Genomic DNA, 24,504 nt, shown 5'->3' with positions numbered 1-24,504 from the left:
AGGAAGAAAGGGAGACAAGGAGGGAGGGAGGAAGGAGGGAGACAAGGAAAGAAGGAAGGAAGGAAGGAAGGAAGGAAGGAAGGAAGAAAGGAAGGAAGGAAGGAAGGAAGAAAGGAAGGAGGGAAAAAAGGAAGGAAGACAGAAAAAGAGGGGGGAGGGAGGAGGGAAAGAAGGAAAGAGGGGGGAAGGAAGGAGGGAAGAAAGGAAGAAGAAAGAAAGGAAAGGAAGGAAGAAGGGAGGGATGAAAGAAGGAAAGAAGGGAGGAGGAAGGAAAGATAAAAAAGGAAGGGAAGGAAGAAAGGAAAGAAGTCAGAAAGAGAGGTGGGAGGGAGGGAGGGAGGAGGAAAGGAAGGAAAGTAAGAGAGAAAGAAGTTTTCCAACTGACCATCTCTACTTACAACAAACTTTTGTTGTTTGTTTTTCATTCTCAAAGAGAACCATTGATATCAAGGAGGTGATGCCATGACATGCAAGTGAATTGGATTTAAGTGAAGGAATGATGTTCATGGACACCTGCCTCACTTTCCCCTCCAGAGCCATCGAGGTCCAGTGGCCAGATATAGATCAGGATGACTGGAGCTGGACCAAAAGCACTCTGATTCTCATTCATTGGCCATCAATAGGTTCCAGGTCAAACCCTATTTGGTCATTGTTTGGGTCCTGATCAACTCAGATTGAATGTAAGTAGCAATTATTTCTCCTTTGACCAGAGGGTCTTCCCCTCCCAGATTTATTCATTTAGATTTTTTTTAACTGATTGAAAAAGGACATTCTTTGCTGCAATTGCTATCTATCCTTAATCACTGAATGGGTGCTGCCTCAGACTGAGACCTGTTGAAGACCTTAGCTTAAAAAGACTGAGGTCTCCCACTGTATCCAGGACCATCTCCAGTCATTCTGAAATGTCTCTGGTCACTGAACCCAGATGGCTCTGGAGGGGTAAGTGAGGCTGGTAACCTTACATAGCCCTCCCTCACTTAAATCCAACTCACTTGTGTGTTATGGCATCACTTCCCTGACATCATGGTCCTCCTTGAAAATGAAGGATAAACACCAACAGCTGTGCTAAAACATGAAGAAAGGCAAAAACAGACCCTCTTTATTGAGGACCTGTATTCTTATGGAGGCTACATTCATATAAATGGATATATATAAGAATACATGACAGCTAGGTGGTACGGTGGATAGAACACTAGGTTTGGAATCAAGAAGATTCATCTTCATGAGTTCCAGTCTGTCCTCATACACTTAGCAGCTGTGTGACTCTAGGAAACTCCCTTAATCCTGTTTGCCTCAATTTCCCCATCTGTAAAATGAACTGGAGAAAGGAAATGGCAAGTTACTTCAGTATTTTTGTCCCCCCCCCAAGATCCCTCAAATCCAAAATAGAATTACAGAGATTTAGACAACCACAAAAAACATATTCACAGTAGATGGAAGAAAAACTGAGAGGAGAAGGGATTGAAATCTGGAAAAGACTTTCTGCAGGATGTGAACTGAGTCTGAAGCCAGGGCAGTTGGAAGGGTAAGTGAGGAAGGAGAGCATTCCCCAGGGATGGGGGTAGGGGTACGGGGATCAACCAGTGCAAAATCATAGAGGTGGGAGATGGACAAATAGCAATTAGATCAGTTAAAGCCCAAGTCATATAGCAAGTTATAAACTTGAACCCATACCCACATGTGCAAAAATGTTTGTGACAGCCCTTTTTGTAATGGCAAACTGGAAACAGAATGGATTTCCATCAGTTGGAGAATGGCTGAACAAATTATGGTATATGAATGTAATGGAATAATATTGTTCTGTAAGAAACGATCAGGAGGATGATTTCAGAGAGGACTGGAGAGACTTATGTGAACTGATGCTAAATGAAATGAGCAGAACCAGGAGATCATTATTCACAGCAACAGCAAGACTATACTATGATAACTTCTGATGGATGTGGCTCTTTCCAACAATGAGATAATTCAGAGCAGTTCCAATAGTTTTGTGATGAAGAGGGCCATCTACATCCAGAGAGAGGACTGTAGCAACTGAGTGTAGACCACAATGTAGCATTTTCACTCTTTCTGTTGATGTTTGCTTGCATTTTGTTTTTCTTTATCTTTTTCCTTCTTGATCCGATTTTTCTTGTGCAACAAGATAACTATATAAATATGTATGCATATATTGGATTTAATGCATATTTTAACATATTTAACATATATTGGAATACCTGCCATCTAGGAGAGGGGGTGGGGGAAGGAGGAGAAAATTTAGAAAAATTACCCATGCATATGTTTTGTAAATAAAAAGCTTTAATAAAAAAAGAATAAAAATAAACTTGAATGCATATCTTCTAGCACTTTTTAGTGCTCTTCCTAATACATATAATAATACATGGACAACCCAACTTTGTGCTGGCATCACAGAAAGCAGAGGTGATAATTGACATTTCCAGAAAATGAATTGCAAATATCTTTCTTTTCTCCACAGCCCAGCTTTTGAGGGCAGGCAATCACAAGTGTGACGGGCATACTTTGCACTCATTTTTTTAATAACTCTTTTTGCGTTGGTTTGTGAAAAGATTCTCAGCTGAGATTCTCCCCCACCCCCACCCCCACTCTAAGCCCTTTTTGTCTGTTTAAGTGTTCATTACGAGAAGATTCAACTTTCAGAGCTCTGAAGAAATTTCTTTCTTGGGGAAGGTTAGAGGTTAAAGAAAATGGAACTAAAATTAGATTTTTCTTCTGGTTTGGCAAGTGGGCGAGAAGCTCAAGCAATAGTCAGAAACGAGAACTTAACAAATGACTTTTGAAATGAGCTCTTTGCAATGATTTGAGCAGGCTCCTCATGCTTGATATTTTCTAATTACTGGCTGGTTCTTGTGGGGACTCTTTAAAACTTGGATGAATATCTAAAAGTTTGGTGCCCCTTCAGATTAACTGCTTGCATTTTCTTGTATTGCAGTGACCTTTTGCTCCAGAGTTTATTTACTAATCACTGTTTAATAACTTCAGAAGGCCTTTATAAAGTTCAACAGTTGAGAGTTCTAATATCATCTTTAATTACTTTGCCCAGATACCTTTCATTTAAAGAAATCAAAGTATTTTTTATTCATTCTCATAACATCCCCAAGATAATTTTGTTTTTGTTCAATTGTATCTAACTATTTGTGACCCCATTTGGGATTTTTTTTGGCAAAGATACAGGAGAGGTTTGCAATTTCATTCTCCAACTCAAATTTTTACAGATGAGGAAACTATAGCAAATAGAATTAAGTGACTTGTTCAGGGTCATATAGCTAGGAAGTATCTGAGTCCAGATTTAGACTCAGAAGAATTGAACTCTTTCCTTCAAGCCTGCCACCATTCCTTGTATCATCTAGCTGCCTCTTGTGGTAATAGCTAAAGCATTTATATGGCACTTTATATGGCAAACCTTAGTTTGCAAAGTGTTTTGTAGATCTTGTTGGATCCTTACAACAACCTTGGGAGGTAGATCCATGATTATGACTTTTGTGTCAGTGTAAGTTGATAATAATTTATGGGTTAAAACAAAACATTAACAATCCATACAGACATACTTAGCCAAAACAAAGGTATTGGGAAAGATCAGAGGAAAGAATTTAAGATAATCAATTGGCAAGAGATTAAATTACTTTCCTGAGCTCACAGAACAAGTGTCTAAAGTAGGTTTTGAATGCCAGTACTCGATAACGAACCCACCATTTTATTCACTATATTACCTGGCTGCTCTAAACATCAATAATGTTAGTAAAAATATAGTAGTCCAGGTGCCAGGAGAATGGAGGCCATCAATATATGCTAGCATTCAGAAATTCTATCTGGGAAACCTAGAAGGCTACGAGCCCCTACCTCCAGCTCTAATCCTAGCCCTATCAATAACTCCTTAAAAATATTGGAATTGGAGGTCTTCCCAACAGACATTACCTTCCTGGACCTGATACTTTTGGAAAAGAAGAGAAGAGTAAAATGACTCTTTTTCATGGGAGTAGTACTAGACCTAAGCATTTAATAAGAGAAAATAACACTTCAATAGGAGCAGCTAGATAGTGTAGTGGATAGAGTGCTAGGTTCAGAATCAGGAAGATCCCTTCAGTTCAAGTCCTGCCTTAGACACTTCCTAGTTCTGTGATCTTTGTCTGTCACAGTTTCCTCAATTCTAAAAAGGGAATAACAAAAGCACTTATTTCCTGGTGTTGTGAAGAAAAGAAAAATAAGATATTTGTAAAATGTTTGGCACAATATCTGGTACTATAAATATAGTATTTTTCTCTTCTCTTACCATGGATCATGAACAACAGAAGTCTTAGAAGAGGAACCCTGTTATTTGAGGTTATCATTTGCAACCTGTTTTTTTTTTTTTGGAAATTTTTATTGGGGATATTTGGGATTGATGTTTACTCCTTCAAAGGTTCTGTTGTGTTCTCCTTTCAATAAAACATTATACTTGTTAGTGTGTGAGTTAGTGTGTGACTACAGAGATTTCTGGAGATTTCTTGGGTTGAGACTTCCAAGCTAAGGGAAGTTAGAAAATCCCTCAAAAGATATCCTATATGTCAATAAAACTTACACTTCATGACATATTCTGTGCATTAAAGGATATTTGTGTATATCATCTATCTCTCCATATACTTATAACTATCAATATCTAGTTATCTCTCTATATTATCTCTTTATCCTGATTATCATATTTTTTTCAAATGCTTAGTCATTCTGTTGTCATATTTGTTAGCATCCATAAAATCTAATTTTACAGTTTTATAAATTAAAAGTTTTTATTTAAGTATTTATTCAATAGTTCTTATGAGCTTAAGAATATCCTGAGGGGCATATATAAAAAAGCAAACAATCCCTAATTTCAAGGAATCTACATTCTAATGGGGAAGATAGCATGTACAGGGAAGTGGTGGTCAGGGAGAAGTATTTTGATTCTGAAAGTCAAAAAGATGGTGTGTGGAGTCATAGTGGAGCAGAGTGACACACTCTTTCCAAAAGTAATGATAGTATTGATTTAATTATGGTTCCAGACCTGGAAAGGGAGTGGGGTAGAAGAGAGAAGAAAGGTGGGAGCTGTAGCAATGTGACCGGTGGATGAGAAGTAAAATGGAGTGTGTCTGGAAGTGGCTTAAATGTAGAAGGTCATGTCAGGTGCTCACTTATCAGGACAAGAGGCCCTTGAATGGGGCAGCTGGGTGACATGGTGGACAGAGTACTAGGCCTGGAATAGGGAAGACTCATCTTTCTGAGTTCAAATCTGTCCTCAGATACTTAGTTATGTGATCCTGGATAAATCACTTTATCCTGTTTGTCTCAGTTTCCTCATTTGTAAAATGAGCTGGAAAAGAAAATGGCAAAGTACTAGTATCTTTACCAAGAAAACTTCAAATGGGGTCACAAAAAATTGGCTATGACAGAAAACAATTAAACAATAAGCCCTAAAGTGGGAGTTTAAATACAGCAAAAGTTATTCATATGTTAGATTATGTATAATCTATTATATGCTACATGCACATATTTTATATATTGCAAGGCATATATATTATATATGCATGTATCATATATTAGATAACACGTGTGCATCTGTAAATATATAATTCTATTATATACACATGGTATATATGTATGGCATATTTATACATATATTGTCTCCTCCCATTAAAATTTGCAATATATATGTGTACATATACACACATATAATCTATTAAATGTACCACATACACATTGTATTTATGTACATATTATCTTCCCTCATTAAAATGGAAATTTAGGGTGAAGATAATTTTTTGGTTTTTCTTTGTCTGCCTAACAACCTGTCTAGCACATTATAAGCACTTAGTAAATGCTTATAAATTGATTGATTGAAGCCCTCTCAATCAGGTTGTCAAGTTTCTGGCAAATATATTCTTCCCATATTCCAGGAGGTGTCAAGAGCCCATCATTCTGTTTTCCAGAGCTTTTATCTAGAAAAAAAAAGCAAGCCTTGCTCTCATAGAGTCCTTCTTGGCCTTTCAAACATAGCTCAAACACCAAATTCTGCAAAAGCCTTTCCTGATCGCCTTCCCCATCTCAAACTGCCTTGTATTTTGAATATTTTTGAATTTGTCCACATTTATTTGAATACATTTGTATTTATTCATTTTATATATGTTTATTTAGGTTTTTATATATAATTTTCTTTTTTCTTTTTTTTTTTTTTGCTGAGGCAATTGGGGTTAAGTGTCTTGCCCAGGGTCATACAACTAAGAAGTATCTGAGGCCAGATTTTAACTCAGGTCCTCCTGACTTCAGGGCCAGCACTTTATCCACTGCATCATCATCTAACTGCCTTTCTCTATATATACTTTTTTTTTTTTTTGCTGAGGCAATTGGGGTTAAGTGACTTGCCCAGGGTCACACAACTAGGAAGTATCTGAGGCCAGATTTTAACTCAGATTCTCCTGCCTTCAGGGCCAGCACTCTATCCACTGCATCATCATCTAACTGCCTTTCTATAGATATACTTTTCTTCTCCGCTAGAATGCAAGTTTTCTGAGTCTGAGCTGTTTCATTCTTTGTACTTACATCTGCTACCCATAGTGCAATGCTAGAATTGATATTGATTTCAATATGATTAGTAAATAGCTGATTGATATTACTCAGAGGAGACACTTCTCACATTTTCTTATTTCTTCCAACATTTTAACCTTCAACTAAAAGAGGAGCTGAAAATGTCAGCTCTGCGCTCAAACTCCCTTTCCTGAATAGAAGAGGGTCATTTTGGCAGAATCAGAAAATAAGATTTGGGGATGAGGTAGAAGGAGGGAGGAGAATAGAAACTTTATGGGAGAAACACGGGTAGGATGGGAGACCTTGGATATTGATGAAACAGAATGAGCATATGAGCATGAGGAGAGAAAAGGCAGTAAGTGAAAGGTAGATTTAGAGATGGAACTGGAAGGATTCCAAAAACAACTTTGTCTACTTTGAATTTTGACTAGAACCCTGATAGCAGCAAATAGGCCATACAAATTGCTGCCCTCGGTGGCTGATGAAGATGTCAGGTCTATTTGGAAGGCTCCCAACTTCAGCCTGTGCTTGCCAATCCAGGCTATTCTAGTCTAGTCTTTCCTGTTCAGTAATGTTTCCACTGCTGATTTCTGCCCCTTCTCTGATAGGAGGAGAACATTAAAATGTAAAAAAAGAGAGGGAGGTAATACCGGCCAGAGAACTTGAATATGTCTGCACTGCTAATTTTGAGTTGTGTCATCTTGGGCAATTTGCTCCCTCTTTTTATTCTGTTTCAGAGATGGATAGATCTCTTGTAAGAGCCCTTAGTGATCATCCACATTTTACAGATGTAATTGTAATTGGCCCAGGGAGAAATTGATTGATTTATCCAAGGCCTTCATTATTGATAGAGCTGGCTCCTTTATGGGTGAGCCTCCTTGCTGTTTCTTACCCTTGCTGCTCCAGTTCCCTATGCAAGGTTTTTTCACTAGATGTCCCCGGAACACTCTTATCTTTGTTTCCTGACTTCTCTGACTTCCTTGAAATTCCAGCTAAACTCCTATCTTCTGCTAGAAGATTTTCCCAGTCCTTTCCCTATTGTATCATGTTTATAGCTTATTTAGACATAGTTGTTTGCATATTGCCTTCTATTGGCCTGGTGCTTTTTGAGGGTAGGAACTATTTTCTCTCACCCTCTCTTTCTTTGTACGGCCAACACTTAGCTGTGTGTCTAACTGTAGGTGTTTAAAAATGTTAATTGTCTGACCAATTGACAAACTCCAAGGATATTAGTTTCTTTTCTAAGATGGTCTCTGAGGTATTTTCCTTTTCTAAATCTATTTGCTTCATATTTAAAATATAAAGAATACTTATACTATTTACCTCCCAATATTGTTATAAAGAAATATATAAATGCATTTTTATTTTTATTTCCTCCCATCTCCTCTGCCTTTTTATTACCGTAATAATTTTCATGGGATTTTTATTTAAGCCTGTATTACTTCCCAAACAATGCTAAGACTCTGCTTTTTAAACTTTAAATGGTTTATTTTAGTCAGACATCACTGCTGGGGGTGTGGGTGATAACTGGAAGGGGTTGGCCTGCTATTCTTGGTACTCTTGGACTGAGCTATGTCAAAGGACCTGTTGCCTATATTGAGAAACCAGAATAGCCAGGTCATATCTAGAACAATCTCCCAGGGAAAAGAGGGCTTCTTTGATTGTATGATACTAATTAATTGGTCAGTCAGCCACCAATCACTTAAATATCTATTAAGTGTAGAAACTGAAGTTGGGAATACAGAAGAGGCAAAAAAAAATTAGTTCCTGCTTTCAAGGAGATCACTGTCCTTTGACCTACAGCAGTTTCCCAAACCCAGTTGAACTTGAAATGGGGCTAGATCTGGTGAAGATCAAATCTTACTTTAGTTTTGCAATTCAGTCTCCCTTGGGAAAGGCTGAAGATTTTCATGATCTTGCTGTTCAGTGCCCTATGCTCTTGGCCCTTGAAAAATAGCCTCAGTTGGGTCTTATGCAATGCCCCCAAACAATAATGGGCAAGGATCTGTATCCCCAATGAGGTTATTTACTTTTATAGAAGCCTATGGTTCACTTGCACGCTTTAATAACTTGGTTGATTATTTGGTTACAGTGCACCTCAGGGTATTTGAATGATAAGGCTGCACAGGAAATGGCCAGGCTGTTATCTTCTTATTGTAGTTTCAATGGAAGAGAAAATCAGTAGAATAAGCAAGATGGTCAAGAAAACAGATTGAGTTTCATTAAAACTAGTGGAGTCTTTTTTTCCTTTGATTTCTTCCTAAACTACACCCCACCCCCCCAAACTCCTCTCCCATCCTCCAAGCCTTCCATGATTTTCAGAGAATATTGGCCTAATCCCTATATAAGGTCCCTGCCTATCTTATCTGAGGACAGAGTATTTAAGTATGTACTATATGCCAGATACTGTGCTGAGTGGGGGATACAAAGCTTCCCCAAGGAACTTAACATTTTAATGGAGAAAGACAACATATAAAGGGGAGCTAGAGAGCAATGGACTGGGGCACATGCTCATCAGCCTGGGAGAAGATAATAAAGAGAAAATAAAGGCATACTAGGACTCAGCAGAGCACAGTGACTCAGGGCCAGAGTCTGGAATACTGGTCTAGGTGATGGTCCCAACTGACATGTCATGGCAGGCAATGGGAAGCTAGGGAAAAATTTCAAAGTGTACCATTCATTTTACTTGATAACATTAACCCCTGCTTTCTAGATCCGAAAATTTTACAGCATCCAGGTTTCTAAATTCTTTGATTTCAACTTATTATGTGAGGACTGCTCATTTCCAGAAGAGGGCACTGGTATCAAATCCATTCATTCACCAAGGTAAAAACAATAACAAAAAGGCTGGGTTCTTCTATGTAACTCCTTGCTGGGAAAGGGGCATTATTTTTCTTGTTACTTTCCTGATTATCCTGAGTTACAAATATGAAAAGCACTGAAGTGTGACTGCTGTTATTATTTCAGAAATTATTTCACTGTGGGTAAAGCCAGGGCCCCACTAGAGAAAGTCTTCAACATCATTACATTTTCATATAGCCTCTAGTCTAATTGTTCTCTGCCTTTTGGGAATCCCTTATTGGTGGGGGGCATCAGAATCCCAGGTGGTGGTGGTGGTGGTGGGGAGCTGGGTGCAAGGAATCTGGACTACGATATTATATTCTGTAAAGATATATGTCGATTTGGGCAGAGCCTCGGAGGGAGGACAATAGATAAAGAGACTTTTGTCTTGTGGAATGTAATGAAACTACATTAAATAGAATTTTAAGTTTATGCTGCCCAACCCTGACTGAGGAGAATATTTGGGAGGAGTCACAGATCTTGGCCTATTTTCCCTATCTAAAGTCATTACTCATTATTTCTCAGAGTCCCCTAGGGTACTTTCTTCTAAGCTCTGAAATCCTGGACTCAACTCAAATGTCATGCATACATTTCTTCCCTCCCTTCCCAGCCCCCAACCTTCTTGTAGACACCGGAGCAGGGGGCATTTAATCCTCCAGGTCCCTAGATGGAGAGTGGAGATAACTTAAATTCAGCCAAACAGCTGTGGTTTAAATTTAGTTTATCTTATATATTTATTTATTTATTTTTTAATCTTAACAAAATGCTTGCCCTTTTTAGGAATATAAATAAAAGTTTGTCTTGCAATTTTTTAGACTCTAACAATGACAGCAAGTTGTTATGAGAAGGAAGGGAGGAAGGAAGGAAGAAAGGGGGGAGGGAGGGAGGGAGGAAGGAGAGAAGGGAGGAAGGAAGCAAGAAAGGAAAGGAGGGAGGGAGGGAGGAAGGAGGGAAGCAAGGTAGGAAGAAAGGAAGGAGGGAGGAAGGGAGGGAGGAAGGAAGGAAGAAAAGAGGGGAGGGAGGGAGGGAAAAAGGAAGGAAAGAGGGGAGGAAGGGAGGGAGGAAGGAAGGAAAGAGGGGAAGGAGGGAGGAAGGGAGGAAGGAAGGAAAGAGGGGAAGGAGGGAGGAAGGAAGGAAGGAAAGAGGGGAAGGAGGGAGGGAAGAAGGAGAGAAGGAAAGGAAGAGGGAAGGAAGAGGGGGGGGAAGGAAGAGAGGGAGGGAAGGAGGGAGGGAGGAAGAGAGGAAAAAGAGGGAGAAAGGCAAGAAGGAAATATTTGTTAAATGCCTATTCCATACCAGGTATAAATATTATCTCTGATTCTCACAAGAACCCGGGGAAGTATCCCCATTTTACAGTTGAGGAAACTGATAATGAATGAGATTTACTCATTAATTCATTCAACAAGCATTTATTAAATGCCTACTATACTGGTGTAGTAGTTAGAGAGCTGATTTTGGTGTTAGAAAGACCTGGTTTCAAGAGCTACCTCTAATACATGCTATACATATACATATCATAGAACCCTGGGCATTTACTCTCTCAATGACCTCATGCACTATAAGCTTTAGGATATTGTAAATCTGGATTAGAAGAAATTCTCTCCAAAGTTCCCTACGACAATAAAATCACAGATCCAAGTAACAATTTAAAAAAATGTGCCAGGCACTATACTGAATGCTGAAAACACAGAATCAAAAATGAGACTGTTTTTGCTTCCAAGGAGGAAATGACACGTATACATTGAAATACATATTTTACATGTATATGTTGTATATATATGTATGTATATGTGCACACATAGACATATATCTACAATATACTGATAGGTATACTTGTACATATGTACACACATACTGCTGCATTTCATATATATTTGTGCATGCATATAAAATCATATACACACACATGGATTGTACTGTTCTTTGTCTGAATACATGCTATATACATGTGTGTCCATGTGCACATAGATATTCAACATGTATGATACATTGGGGTATTTTGCATGCATATGTACACACATCACATTGTATATCTGTTTTACATATAATATATAGAGAGAATATTTTATATGTATGCATGCTTATATATACACACCTGTGAGCTGCATATTTATTTTATATTCATTCTTGGTACACTGCAATAGTTTAAACATTTCAGATTGGCTCGTGTGTTGCCTTACTTGAGACAATAAAGATGTTTTGCTATATAAATTATACTGGAAGAGAGTATAATATCATAGTGTAATGTCAGAATGGGTTGCTATGCTCAAGGTACCAGCCAGGTGTTCTTCCTGCAGTCTCTCTGGCACTGATTTGAGAGTCTCTCATATCTCACATATGCAGCCAGGCAAGTAAAAATATATCCTTGTAAGTTTCTAAATATATGATATAAAATCTGACTTAGAATTTTTCAAGTGGCAAATTTATGGCTCTACCACTGATCCTGCATCTGGAGTGTGTCCCTTCTCTGTGAATACCCTGCATGTTCACCAGGGGCAAGCAATCAACATATTTAGGCCACATAGCAAAAAATACAAGAAATCTCTTATGGATTTACAGTGGAGCTCTCTGCTTAGCCATCTTCTGAAATGTTTCCCAACCACTCTCCTCTTCAGTAAGTGTAAGCAGACATCCAGGGAGATTTCAACCATGTGTTCCCACAGTCTATGAAGAAGGGAAAAGCAGAGAAGTCCCAAGGAGAGAGGTTTCCTACTTGATCTCCTTGATAATCCTTCAGTTTTCACAAAAACTGAAATTTCTATCACTGTACAGTATGCAATAAATACTTGAGTGCCTACTATGTGCTTACAATCTAATAGGGGAAGACAACCGGGGGTCCTCAAACTATAGCCCTCGGGCCAGATACAGCAGCTGAGGACGTTTATCCCCCTCACTTAGGGCTATGAAGTTTCCTTATTTAAAGGCCCACAAAATAAAGTTTTTGTTTTTACTATAGTCTTGCCCTCCAACAGTCTGAGGGACAGTGAACTGACCCCCTATTTTAAAAGTTTGAGGACCCCTGAGACACAAAAGGGAGCTGAGCAGAGTAGACTATAGCCACTGATAGTACGGCAAGGATCTCAGTGTCTCAAACTTGCTATGTCTCACAGCTACTTATCTCTTGAATTACTAACTGCCAAAGTCAGTTAACCTTTGCCCTTGTAGGAGGTTGACTCAGAATTTCTGCCTCTGTATCTATGAATATGGTCTCTTTTAAGACTAAAGGAAATAGGAAATCCCCTACCCATGAAAGGTCTTATCTCAGTCTTTCCAGTTTCTCCCATAGGAAATTCTGGAAGCCCCTTAGATTTCACAGGGATGAAACAATAATTGGAAGAATGTCTACCACACATACAGAGACATTTCAGGGATGAGAAGCAAGCACTAGCAGTTGGGGGGTCATATGGTTTATGGCTCTTGAGCAAAGCTTTAAAGATCGTTAGGGATTCTAACAGGTAGAGGAATACTTTTCAGTTGCATAGCTTCCCACATCGTTCATCCCATTTGTGGATCAGTCTGCCTGGAGGGAATTTTTCTGGACTAAACACATCACTTCTCAGTGCTGGTCTCTATAAGCTAAGTACTTCTATAGCTAGTGCTGAAAAGGTGGGCAATATCAGTCAGTGCCAGGGAGCCCACTATCTTCTCGTGGTTCTAATGTTTCTAATGTCAAGGCTGCTGCCAGGTCCAAAGGATATCACACAGATTGATGTAAGAGTGGCCAGTTCAGGATGACACATTCCATAGGAAAATAGATATTGACCTCCAGAGAAATTTGCTTTCTGGAGGAAAGGAGAGATTAATTATGAGAACATTTGATGCTGGAAAAGCTCATAAGTAGCCCTCAGTCCTGAACCATTTTCTTCTTAAATCATCATTTTTCTCAGGTCCTGTTTATTTTGTTATTGTTTCTTCTTCTGAGAAAACATTTCCTTTGGATCCAAAAAATATTTCCAGGTATAAAGATCCAATTGGAGATGAAGGATGGAGCTGAAGAGAATTGATTGGAACTGACTAAGGGCTCCCAACATACATGGCATGAGCAGTGTATCTGTGCCAGAGACTTCACTATCATCACTTACCCTTGGATCTACAGTTGGGAAGGACCTCAGGAGAATCAAGTTCAAACTCTCATTTCATAATTGAGGAAATTGAGGCTGAAAGAGGTAATCAAGCAATCAATAAACATTTATTAAATACTATGTGACAAGCATTCTGTTAAGTACTGGGGATACAAAAAGAGCTGAAAGGAACTTACATTCTAATGGGCAGGTAACACAAACATATATAAATAACACAATCTATATTATATATACATATATATGTTAAAGATTTCCTATCAAAAATAGGATTTTAGTTGGAACTTAAAGGAAGTCAGAAAATCAGAAGGGGGAACTGAGAAATAAGAGCATTCCAGGCATGGGGGATAGCCAGACAAAAATGCATAGAGCCAAGAGATTGAATGTCTTATATGTGGAATAGCTAGAAAGCCAGTGTTACTTGATCAAAGAGTACATTTGGGGAGTAAGATGAGAAAGGTTATAAACATTTTGTATTTGATCGTGGAGGTGATAGGGATAAGTGGAATCGCTTAAATGGAGGAAAGGTGACGTGGTCAGACATGAGGTTTAGGAAAATCAGTGAATAGAGAATGGATTGGATTGGGGAGAGACTTGAGGCAGTCAGACCCACTAGCAGGCTACTGCAATAATCCAAGGATGAGGTGATACCTGCTAGAGTAGTGGTAGTGTGTGTCAAAAGAGAGAAGGAGATATAATTGAGAGATATGGTAAAGGTGAAACAAGCAAGCCTTGACAACAGATTTCAAATGAGGATGAAAGAAAGTTAAAAATTTAGGATAATTTCCAGGTTGTACCTCTCCTGGATCATTATCCCATGCAGGGTTACCCAAGACAGACAGGTCTTGTAGGAGAGTTCTGACATAAGATGATCGGCTAGAGAAGGAAATGGCAATACAGTATCTTTGCCAAGAAAGTCTCATGGACAATATTAAAATGATAAATGACATGACACTGAAGATGAACCCCTCAGATCAGAATGTGTCCGATACACTACTGGGATAGAGCAGAGGAGAACTATAAGTAGTTCCATTACTAATGAAGTAACTGGGCCAAAGCCAAAAGGAAGCTCAGCTGTGAGAAGTGTCTGGTGACGAAAAAATGTCTGATACTGTAAAGATCAATACTGCATAGGAAATTGCAATGTAAGACCTATGAATCCAGGTAAGCTGGATATGATCAAATAAGAAACAGAAAGCATAAACACCGACATCTTGGACATCAGCAAACTTAAATAAAGGGGAATGCATTTATGTAATTCAAGTGATCATTAAATATATTACTGTGGGCAAAAATCCCTTAAAAGAAATAGACTAGCCCTCATAGTCAGTCAAAGGGTGAGAAAAGTATAACTGGGGTATAATCTCAAAAGTGACAGAATGATATTCATTCAAATACAAGGCAAGCTATTCAACAACAGAGTAATGCAAGTCTGTGCTCCAGCCAATGATGCTGGAGAAGCCAATATGTCAGCAAATTTGGAAAACTCAATAGGGGTCACTGAATTGGAAAAGATCAATTTGTGTTTCAACCCTAAAGAAGGACAATTAAAGAATGTTCAAATTATCAAACAATGCCAACAAGGTTATGCTTAAAATTCTTCAAGCCAAGATTCAGTAATATGTGAATTTCCAGAAAAGCAGGCTGGTCTTTGAAGATGCAGAGGAACTAGAGACCAAAGAGCCAACATTTATTGGATTACCGAGAAAGAAAGGAAGTTCCAGAAAAGCATCAACTTCTGCTTCAGTTATTACATGAAAGCTTTGGACAATGTGAATCACAACAAATGTGGCAAGTCTTTAAAGAGAAGGGATTGTCAGATCATCTTATTTGTCTCCTGAGGACCCTGAGTACAACCCAAGAAGCAATAGCTAGTTCTGAACATGGAATAATTGAGTGATTTAGTATTGCAAAAGAAATTATGACAAGGGTGTTCATTGTCCTTATTTTTTAACATACACAAATATGTGAAAATATACATCATATGAAATGTCAAGTTGCTGAATCAAAAGCTAGAATTAAGGTTGCCAAGAGAAATATCAATAATCCCAGAAGTACAAACATATTACTGTGATGGCAGAAAGTGAAGAAGAATTAAAAAGTCTTTTGGTAAGGGAAAAAGAGGAGAATGTAGAAGTTGCCTTTAAGCTTAACAAAAAACCCCAAGCAACCTAAAATCTTGGCAATTGCTCCCATCACTTCCAGGCAAATAGAGGAAGAAGAAATAAAAGTGTCAGATTTTATATTCATGGGTTCAAAGACCATTGCAGATGGTAAGTACAACCCTGAAATTAAAAGACATTTTCTCCTTGGAAGGAAAGCTGTAGTAAACCTGGATAGCATACTAAAAAACAGAGACATCATCTTGCTAAAAAAAAAAAACAAACAAAAAGTCTGCATATGTTTGTGGCAGCCCTCTTTGTAGTAGCCAGAAACTGGAAACTGAGTGGATGCCCATCAATTGGAGAATGGCTGAATAAATTGTGGTATATGAATATTATGGAATATTATTGTCCTGAAAGAAATGACCAGCAGGAAGATTTCAGAAAGGCCCGGAGACGCTTACATGAACTGATGCTGAGTGAAATGAGCAGGACCAGGAGATCATTATGTACTTCAACAATAATACTATATGATGATCAATTCTGATGGACCTGGCCATCTTCAACAATGAGATGAACCAAATCACTTCCAATGGAGCAGCAATGAACTGAACCAGCTACACCCAGTGAAAGAACTCTGGGAGATGACTAAGAACTACTACATAGAATTCCCAATCCCTCTATTTTTGTCCGCCTGCATTTTTGATTTCCTTCATAGGTTAATTGCATACTATTTCAAAGTTCTATTCTTTTTGTACAGCAAAATAACTGTATGGATATGTATAAATATATTGTATTTAACATATACTTTAACATATTTAACATGTATTGGTCAACCTGCCATGTGGGGGAGAGAGTGGGGGGAAGGAGGGGAAAAATTGGAACAAAAGGCTTTGCAATTGTCAATGCTGAAAAATTACCCATGCATATTTCTTGTAAATAAAAAGCTATAATAAAAAAGAAAGAAAAAAGGTCTGCATATTCAAGGATATGGTTTAACCAATAACAACATATGACTGTGGACTATATTGGACTATAAGGAAAGAATTAATGCTTTAGAACTGTGGTTCTGGAGAAAATTTTTGAGAGTCCCCTGCATAGCAAGAGATTAAATCAGTTAATACTTAAAAAAATTAATTCAGGCTGTTCACTGGGAGATAAAATACTGAAGCTGAAGCTTAAATGCTTTGGCCACATAATAAGAAGGCAGGACTCATTGGAAAAGATCCTGATAATGGGAAAGATAGAAGCCAAAAAGAAAAAGGTATGGCAAAGGATGAGAGAATGAGATGGGTAGATTGTGCAATGGAAGTAAAGAATATGAGCTTGGACAGACTTCAGGAGATAGCCGATGATACAAAGACCTGGATGCTTTGGTATATAGACTCATAAAGAGTTGGACAAGGACCTAATGACTAAACAACAACAAAAACAACAACCTAGGTTGTAAGCCTGAGGAACTGGAAGGACAATGTTACCCTCTTCAGTAATAGGGAGTTTAGGAGGTGAGGTAGGGTTAAGTCAGAGAAATAATGAAATCTGTTTGCAACATGTTTAGATGAAGATGTCTAGTGGACATCCAGGCTGAGATGTCTGAAAGAGAGTTTCAGATTCAGATTGAGATTCATCAGAGAAATAGTAATTAGATCCATCAGAACTGACAAGATCACCAAATGAAGTAGTATAAAGGAACATAGACAACCTATTCAAAAAAGGGAAACCCAACTCAAATTTTTTGAAAATGGTTCACACAAATTAAAACTAATTAAAACCAATCCAAAATGGTTCAATCTGGTCTAAACTGGTGGAAACCAGTAATTAAGGCACTTTGTCCTTCAGGTACATAGACACTTTTATATAAGACTGAGATACTCAGGTAATTGGATAATTAGACACTTAGGCACTTTGGTATTTAGGTTCAGAAACACTTTGGTGCTTAGGCAATTAAACAATTAAGTGTTCCATATTTAGATAATTAGATACTTGGGCATTTTAGTACATAAATATATAAGCAAGAAATCTGGTACTTAGGCACTTAATTAATTAGGGATCTTGGCATCTAGATTTATAGGAATAATCTGATTTAATCAACTGATAAATTATCAGAGTTCTGTTCAATCCCATTTAAACTGGTAGAAACAAATCAAAACTAGTTCAGTTCCCTAAAAAGTGGTGGAAATGAGTTCAAAACAATTGAAATCAGCCCTGTTAACAATTGGTCCAAACCCTTTGGAACTGGTTCAAACCAGTTCAAATTGGTCAAAACCTAGTTCAGTTAAAATAAATAAATAAATAAAGTACATAGACATTAGGTATATGGGTACTTCGTTACAGTACTTAGGTGTTTAATTAGAAAATTAGGTGATTAGGTACTTTGGTACTCAGGTCCACAGGCATTTAGGTACTCAGGTAATTAAGTAAATAGATGGTATTTAAGACAAATGCTTACCTCCATAAATCTGGTTTCAACCATTCTAGATAGGTTCAATCTGACTCCAGTTGAAAATCTGCTTCAACCTGTTCAATCCAGTTCAAAATGGTCAAAACGAGATATGGAGGTACTAATCCATTATTTATATATTTAGGTTCTTAATTAAATACTTGTGAAGTCCTCTTCATAGATAATTAGGTACATAGAAATTTCTAGTGCCTAGGTCCTTGGAACAACATACTAGCTACATAGGCACTTAGGTAATTAGGTACATAGTTAAATACTTAGATATTTATGTATGTTCAGATTTTTAGGTGCATGTACTTAGGTACATAGATTATATATAAAATAATGTAATTTAATTTAATTTTAGTTCCTTAGGTAATCAGTTAATTAGATACTTAGACACAAAAGTAATGGGATGCTTAGGTAATCTGTTAATTATGTAATTAGGTGCATGAATACCTAGCAACTTAGAGTCTTAATATAAATACATTGTACATTGTAATAAGTACATTGGTACTTACCTGAATAAATCCTTAGGTACATAGGTAATGGGGACTTAAACAATCAGTTAATTAGGTATTGGGTAGGGAGGAGAGAAGAGAGCCCCAGGACAGAATTCTGAGGGACACACATTTAGAGGATTGTCAGATTGGTAGAAAAAAAAAGAGAGAGAGAGTGCTACCTGAAAACCTAAGGAGAAGAGAATAGCAAGAGGCTGTAGTGACTGTCAAATAGAATGAAGAATGAGAAAACCATTGGATCTGGCGATTTAGAGATTATTGGTGATTTTGGAGAGAGACATTTCAGTGAAATGATGAGGTCAGAAGCCAGATTGTAAGAGATTAATAAAGAAAGTAATAGGAGAGAAAGTGAAGGTACCTATTGTAGTTGACCTTTTCAAGGAGCCACAAAGTACAGAAGAGATATCAGATGATAACAGAGATGGAAGGACCAAGTGAGAGTTTTTTTCAGGATGAAGGAAACTTGGGGCATGTCTTCGGGCAGTAAGGAATGTAAGGAAGAGGTTGAAAATAAATAATAATGTGAGAATGACAGAGAGAAGACTATATTTTAAAGGAGATGGGATGGAGTGGAATTACTTGAACAGGTAAAAGGGTGAGACTTGGGGAGGAGTAAGGTTATTTCATCCTGTCAGGGAGAGATAAAGGAGTAGAAGTCATCTGAGAGTGAGGGAATGAGAATACAGGGAGGAGAGGTGGCTATATTTTTCCTAAAATATGAGGCAAGGATTTCAGCTGATGAGATAAAGTAGGGGAAACCTGGAAGGTTTGAGGAAAGGTGAAAAGATTTGGGAGAGCTGTTAGGGATAGTGAGTTGATAAGGAAGGTAGAGTAGTACTGCCTAACAGCAGTGAGGGCCCAATTGAGATTGTGCAACATGAATTTATAGTGGACCCAGTCAGAACAATTGTATGTTTTTCTCCACATTTGTTTAGTAGTTTGTGTGAAGGAACAAAGGCAGCAAATAAAGGGACAGATCTAAAACTGAAGTTTGACAGAGCATAATTAAAAATATGATTAGGTGGCTAGGGATTCAAGAAAAGAGAACAGTGTAGAATTGAATTGTTCATCTAAAGATCAAGGGGGGTGGGGAGAATGGGGTATTGCAGGGGAGATGGCTCAAGAGAGAGATGAACAGTCAAAGTACTGAGTCATAATGTAAATGAAGATTAGAGTTTTGTAAGGAAAGGCAGAGTGAAAGGTGAAAAACCAATACAATATGGTCCATAAGGGATCCCAGAATTCTTAAATATGAATGTTTTGGAGTATTGGCAAGATGAAGAATATGACTACCTTTGTGTATGACTGACATGAAATGGAGGAATAGCTCATGGGTTCTATGTAGATTGAGTAATTAAGTGGCTAGAGTGTTTGAGATTCTTTAGTTGAAGTTCTTTAGTACGGGGATAGGAGTTGGGAAGGAGAGAAATACTGTGCGCCATATTCCAGATTCATTGAGGAAGAAAGAGGGTGTGACCTGGAGATAGGGTTCCATGTCTTTCTTTAATGCCTTTGCTTTTACCTTCTCATCCTCCTAGTTATTAGCACCTTTATCCTTTATTCATTTATTTGTTTACATGTAATTTCCCATAGAATGTAAGCTTTTTGAGCACAGATACTTTTTTATTTCTATCTTTTTATTTTCAATGCCCACCCTATTATAAATGCTTAATTAATGTGCCTTGAGTTGAAATGAATTTTTTAACAGATTACAAAGGAGTGCTATTTATTATGTGAATAAACAAGGAGTTGGCAAGGAAAGAGGTTTAACAATTAACAAGGGAAAGACAAGTTCCCTAATGGAACTCACAATTAAGCAGAAGGAAGACACCATTAAAGGGAATATGCCATTGACTGGCAAACTAAATCCATAGAGAAGTTTAGAAGATTAATTCCAAAAGGCCTTAACTAGGAAGGGAGATTACATCATTGATTGTCAGGCTAACCCTAAAAGAGATTTAGCACTCTAAAATATAGTTAGCTATAACAAGGAGAAAGACACTATGAGGGAATGGATAAGAGGGGGTGTGGGGGAGGGGAGAGAAAGGGGTGAGAAAAAAGACATCATGAGTCAGGATGTTATGATGGGCTAAACTTAAAAGGTTAGCTCAAATTGAATTTTAAACTTCAGTTTGACTACAAATCACTTGTACTATTTGCCTAAGGTATAAAACAGAAGTTTCATGTATTCTTTCACCAATATTTAGCTAGTGGAAGATAGCAATGTACCCAAAAGATCTTTGTTGAATATAATTAATGTGAGGTGTCCTCAATGTCAGTCCTTGTTGACTGTCTTCTGTCATGGCTAAATAAATCCTTTTGTTATTACTAAATGAAGTCTTTTTTTTTTTTTTGGGGGGGAACAAGTATTTTACTTTGTTCTAATGGCTAGATTTAAACTCGAATCTTGATTCCAGACCCAACACTCTTATCTACCTTGATGCTATCCACGGACTTTAGGCTCAGTCCGAAATGGAATCAGGTTGTAATTAAATGCAAAATACAGCATCATAAATAAATACTTCCGAGAACCGTGGAAGAAAAAGTCTCACAACTTCACTTTATGTATTCTCTTGCACAAATGTGAGAACCACTGTGTTACAGTAGAGAGTTACCTTCGGAATCAGAAAGACCTGGATATGAGCTCTGTCTCTGATGGGTAGCTAGATGAGAGTTCTGGGCTTAGAGCTAGGAAGACTCATCTTCATCTTTAAACAGATTGAGTTCAAATCTGTTCTTATTAGCTGTGTGACCTTGGGCAAGTCATTTTACCCTGTTTGCCTCAGTTTCCTTATCAGTCAAATGAGTTGGAGAAGGAAATGGCAAACATTTCCAGCATCTTTGCTAAGAAAATCCCAAATGGGGTCTCAAAGAGTCTAAAATGAGTGAACAACAACAAATCTGATACATACTGGACTGGATATTTGACCCTACGCAAGTCATTCAACATCCCACATAACTCTCTAAAACTATATTTGACACAGATTTCCAAATCTGGAATGGTTTGCAGATAGTTTTATATGCATAAGGAAAGAATGATGATGTAACATTCTGTGTAAGAGATATAATTCTAATTTGATGCCCTTTTGGAGATAAAGAAGATAAGGAAGAAGCTTATAGACAACTCTTTTGTTTCCCTTTGGGCAGAAATTATAGTATTGCTCAGAGAAGAGTGAACCAGATTCCAGAGCTATTTACCCATAGTACCCTGTGAGCTACATTTGTGTACTTGTAGACAACCTACATGAGTACACACACATTACATGTAAGTTGCAGAACAGTTGTTAATCTGCATTGGTAGACATCCATATCTTTCTCTCTCTCATTATCTACTGATCTATCCCTATCTCTATCTTTTTCTCTATCATTTATTTATCTAGCTAGTTATATGTATATACACATATATACGAATACATTTACATACACAGATATATTTAGTTGCTTATAAATATCCAGGAGTGTTCTGGCACATGTTTAGCAATCAATTCTTCAAAAATAAAAATTAAAAGAAAAGAAAATGCCTACATGATGCTTTTAAGTTTAATCTTCATAATCAACATTTTCTCTATAACTATATTGAGTAATATCAACAAAACAATAAATCAATCTGTAGAATTTGCTGATTGCCAAAGTGTAAATGCTCACTTTTTTTAATGAAAATTGAATAATAAGCTAATAAAAATCTATTTGAGCTGACTCTAGAATATCCATTTATATGTATATACAAATAAATATAATATGAGTGTACACATATGCATATACATAATGTGTATTTTATGTATATATGTTCAGGAGATGGGGTAGAGTACATCTGTATATCTTACAGTTAATTTCCCCCCAAAGTACAGCTTTTGTTTCTTTTACTCACAAATACATGTTCACTATCTTCTTATTTATATTCTCCTCTTTAAATACTCTATGATCCATCCTATTAGCCATCCCTAATCTCATCGTGTCTTTTCTTTAACTTTTTTCTTTAGTTTACTATGAACCCAATTATTATAAAAAAACACAAATATTTTGATACAAAGCACAAAAATGATGATTCTACAGGGAATTTCTAATATGTAAAATCTGTTTTAAGTAAGTGTATATTAAATTTAACATGGTAGTATAAAAATTGCCTTGTTTGGAACCCATTCTGAACTTTTGCTCTATTTTCTTTTGTTTATTTAAAAATTTAATTAATACTTTATTATTTGGGGGAAAGAAGGGGCAAATTTATCACTGCATATTAATTCATTCTCTTCTTCCCTTCCTTATAACAAATAAGTAACTTGAGCAAAACAAATCAACACATTGGCCATCTCTGAAGATGTCTGTCCTATTTAGCACCTCCACTCCATTACCACTCTGCCAAAAATTGGGAGACATGTTTCACCAAGTCAGCTAATCAAAAAACATTTATTAAGTGTTTGCTCAGACATTGTGCTAAGCATTGGGGATACAAAGCAAGGTAAAAGATAATTCCTGCTCTCTAGGAGCTCACAGTATAATGGTGGAGATAATAAGCAAATAACTTTATATAAGCAAATTATATACAGAATAAAGTTGAAATAATTAATCAGAGAAGACTCTAGAACTAAAAAGGACTGGTATTTTATCTTTCTTTAGAAGGTGGGGTTTTAATTGAGATTTGAAAGAAATTAGGTCATGATTAGTCACTATATTGATCAGAATGCTACCTTCTCCTTAAGCAGCTAGTAGTACAGTGACTAGAGCAAGACCTGGAGTTAGGAAGACCTGAGTTCAAATGCAGTCTCAGCTACTTACTAGCTGTGTGCTGCTAGCAAGTTACTTGACCTCTGTTAGCCTCGGTTTCTTCAACTATAAAATGGGCATAATGTTAACAACTTAGGGTTGTTGTGAGGATCAAATAAAATAATATTTGTAAAGCACTTAGCATAGTGCCTGGCACATAGTAAGTACTATATAAATGAAAACTATTATTATCATAATTATCCTTGCCTATTTCTATATATGTATGTAGGCTGTTCCCCAAACTTAAAATTGACTTCTCCCTCTTATCATTTTATTGAAATCCTTCTCTATCTTCAAGTCAAACTCTGGTTTCACTTTTCAAAAAATCCATCTCTGATTTTCCTAGATGAAAGTGATTTTTTTTTCTCATCCATATTTTTATCACATTTCTCGATTTCTCTTTTGCACTTGTCACAGTTGACCTCATACTGTACTTCTTTATAGACATGAAAGAGTAACTTGCTTAGAATCAGGAAACCTGGCTTTGGATCCTGCTTCTGATACTTCCCAACTGTGTGATCATGGGTACATTGCTAAACCTTCCTATGATTTAGATTCCTCATCTGCAAAATTGGGATAATAATATTATACTTTGAAAATTTTCTTGTAAACCCTTAAGTACCAATCAATCTTAATATTATTATTATTAACTATTGAGGGCAGCCACTTTTCAGTTTTTAATCCTAGTATACAGCTTAAGCACTTAAACACAGTAGATGTTTTCATAAATATTTACTGAATTGATTAGGTTCAAATATATCTATCTACTCTTGGGTGACTTAATTCTGTGCAGATTTGCATCTCTTCCTGTACTCTTTTCCCCAAAAAATAATCTTCAGAGAATTACTTCTTTAAAACCCATTTGGTGCTACTGCATCTGTCATGGTACATGTATCTTCTGTGATTTTTTTTTTTTTTTTGTCTGCATAATGAGATTCTGGAATCAAATAGAAGGAAGAAAACAGTCTAGATGACTCTTGGGAAATTATAAAGTTATTTTAATGACCCCATGCTTCTCTGTGAAACAAAGGCCTTTATTGGGGTTTTTCCACACACACACACAAAAAAACAAGTCTTCTTCCAAGAATGCTACAGAGCTGCAAGCTATGAAGCAATGCAATTTCCAAAACAATGGAGGATCAGCCAGGGGGCAAGGAAGAAGTGTAAATATTGTTGATGTGATCAGGTTACATCACTTTACAAATAAGGAATTA

Source organism: Sarcophilus harrisii, chromosome 3 (assembly GCF_902635505.1).
Source record: "Sarcophilus harrisii chromosome 3, mSarHar1.11, whole genome shotgun sequence".
Classification (NCBI taxonomy): domain Eukaryota; kingdom Metazoa; phylum Chordata; class Mammalia; order Dasyuromorphia; family Dasyuridae; genus Sarcophilus; species Sarcophilus harrisii.
Note: the sequence above shows the minus strand (reverse complement) of the source record.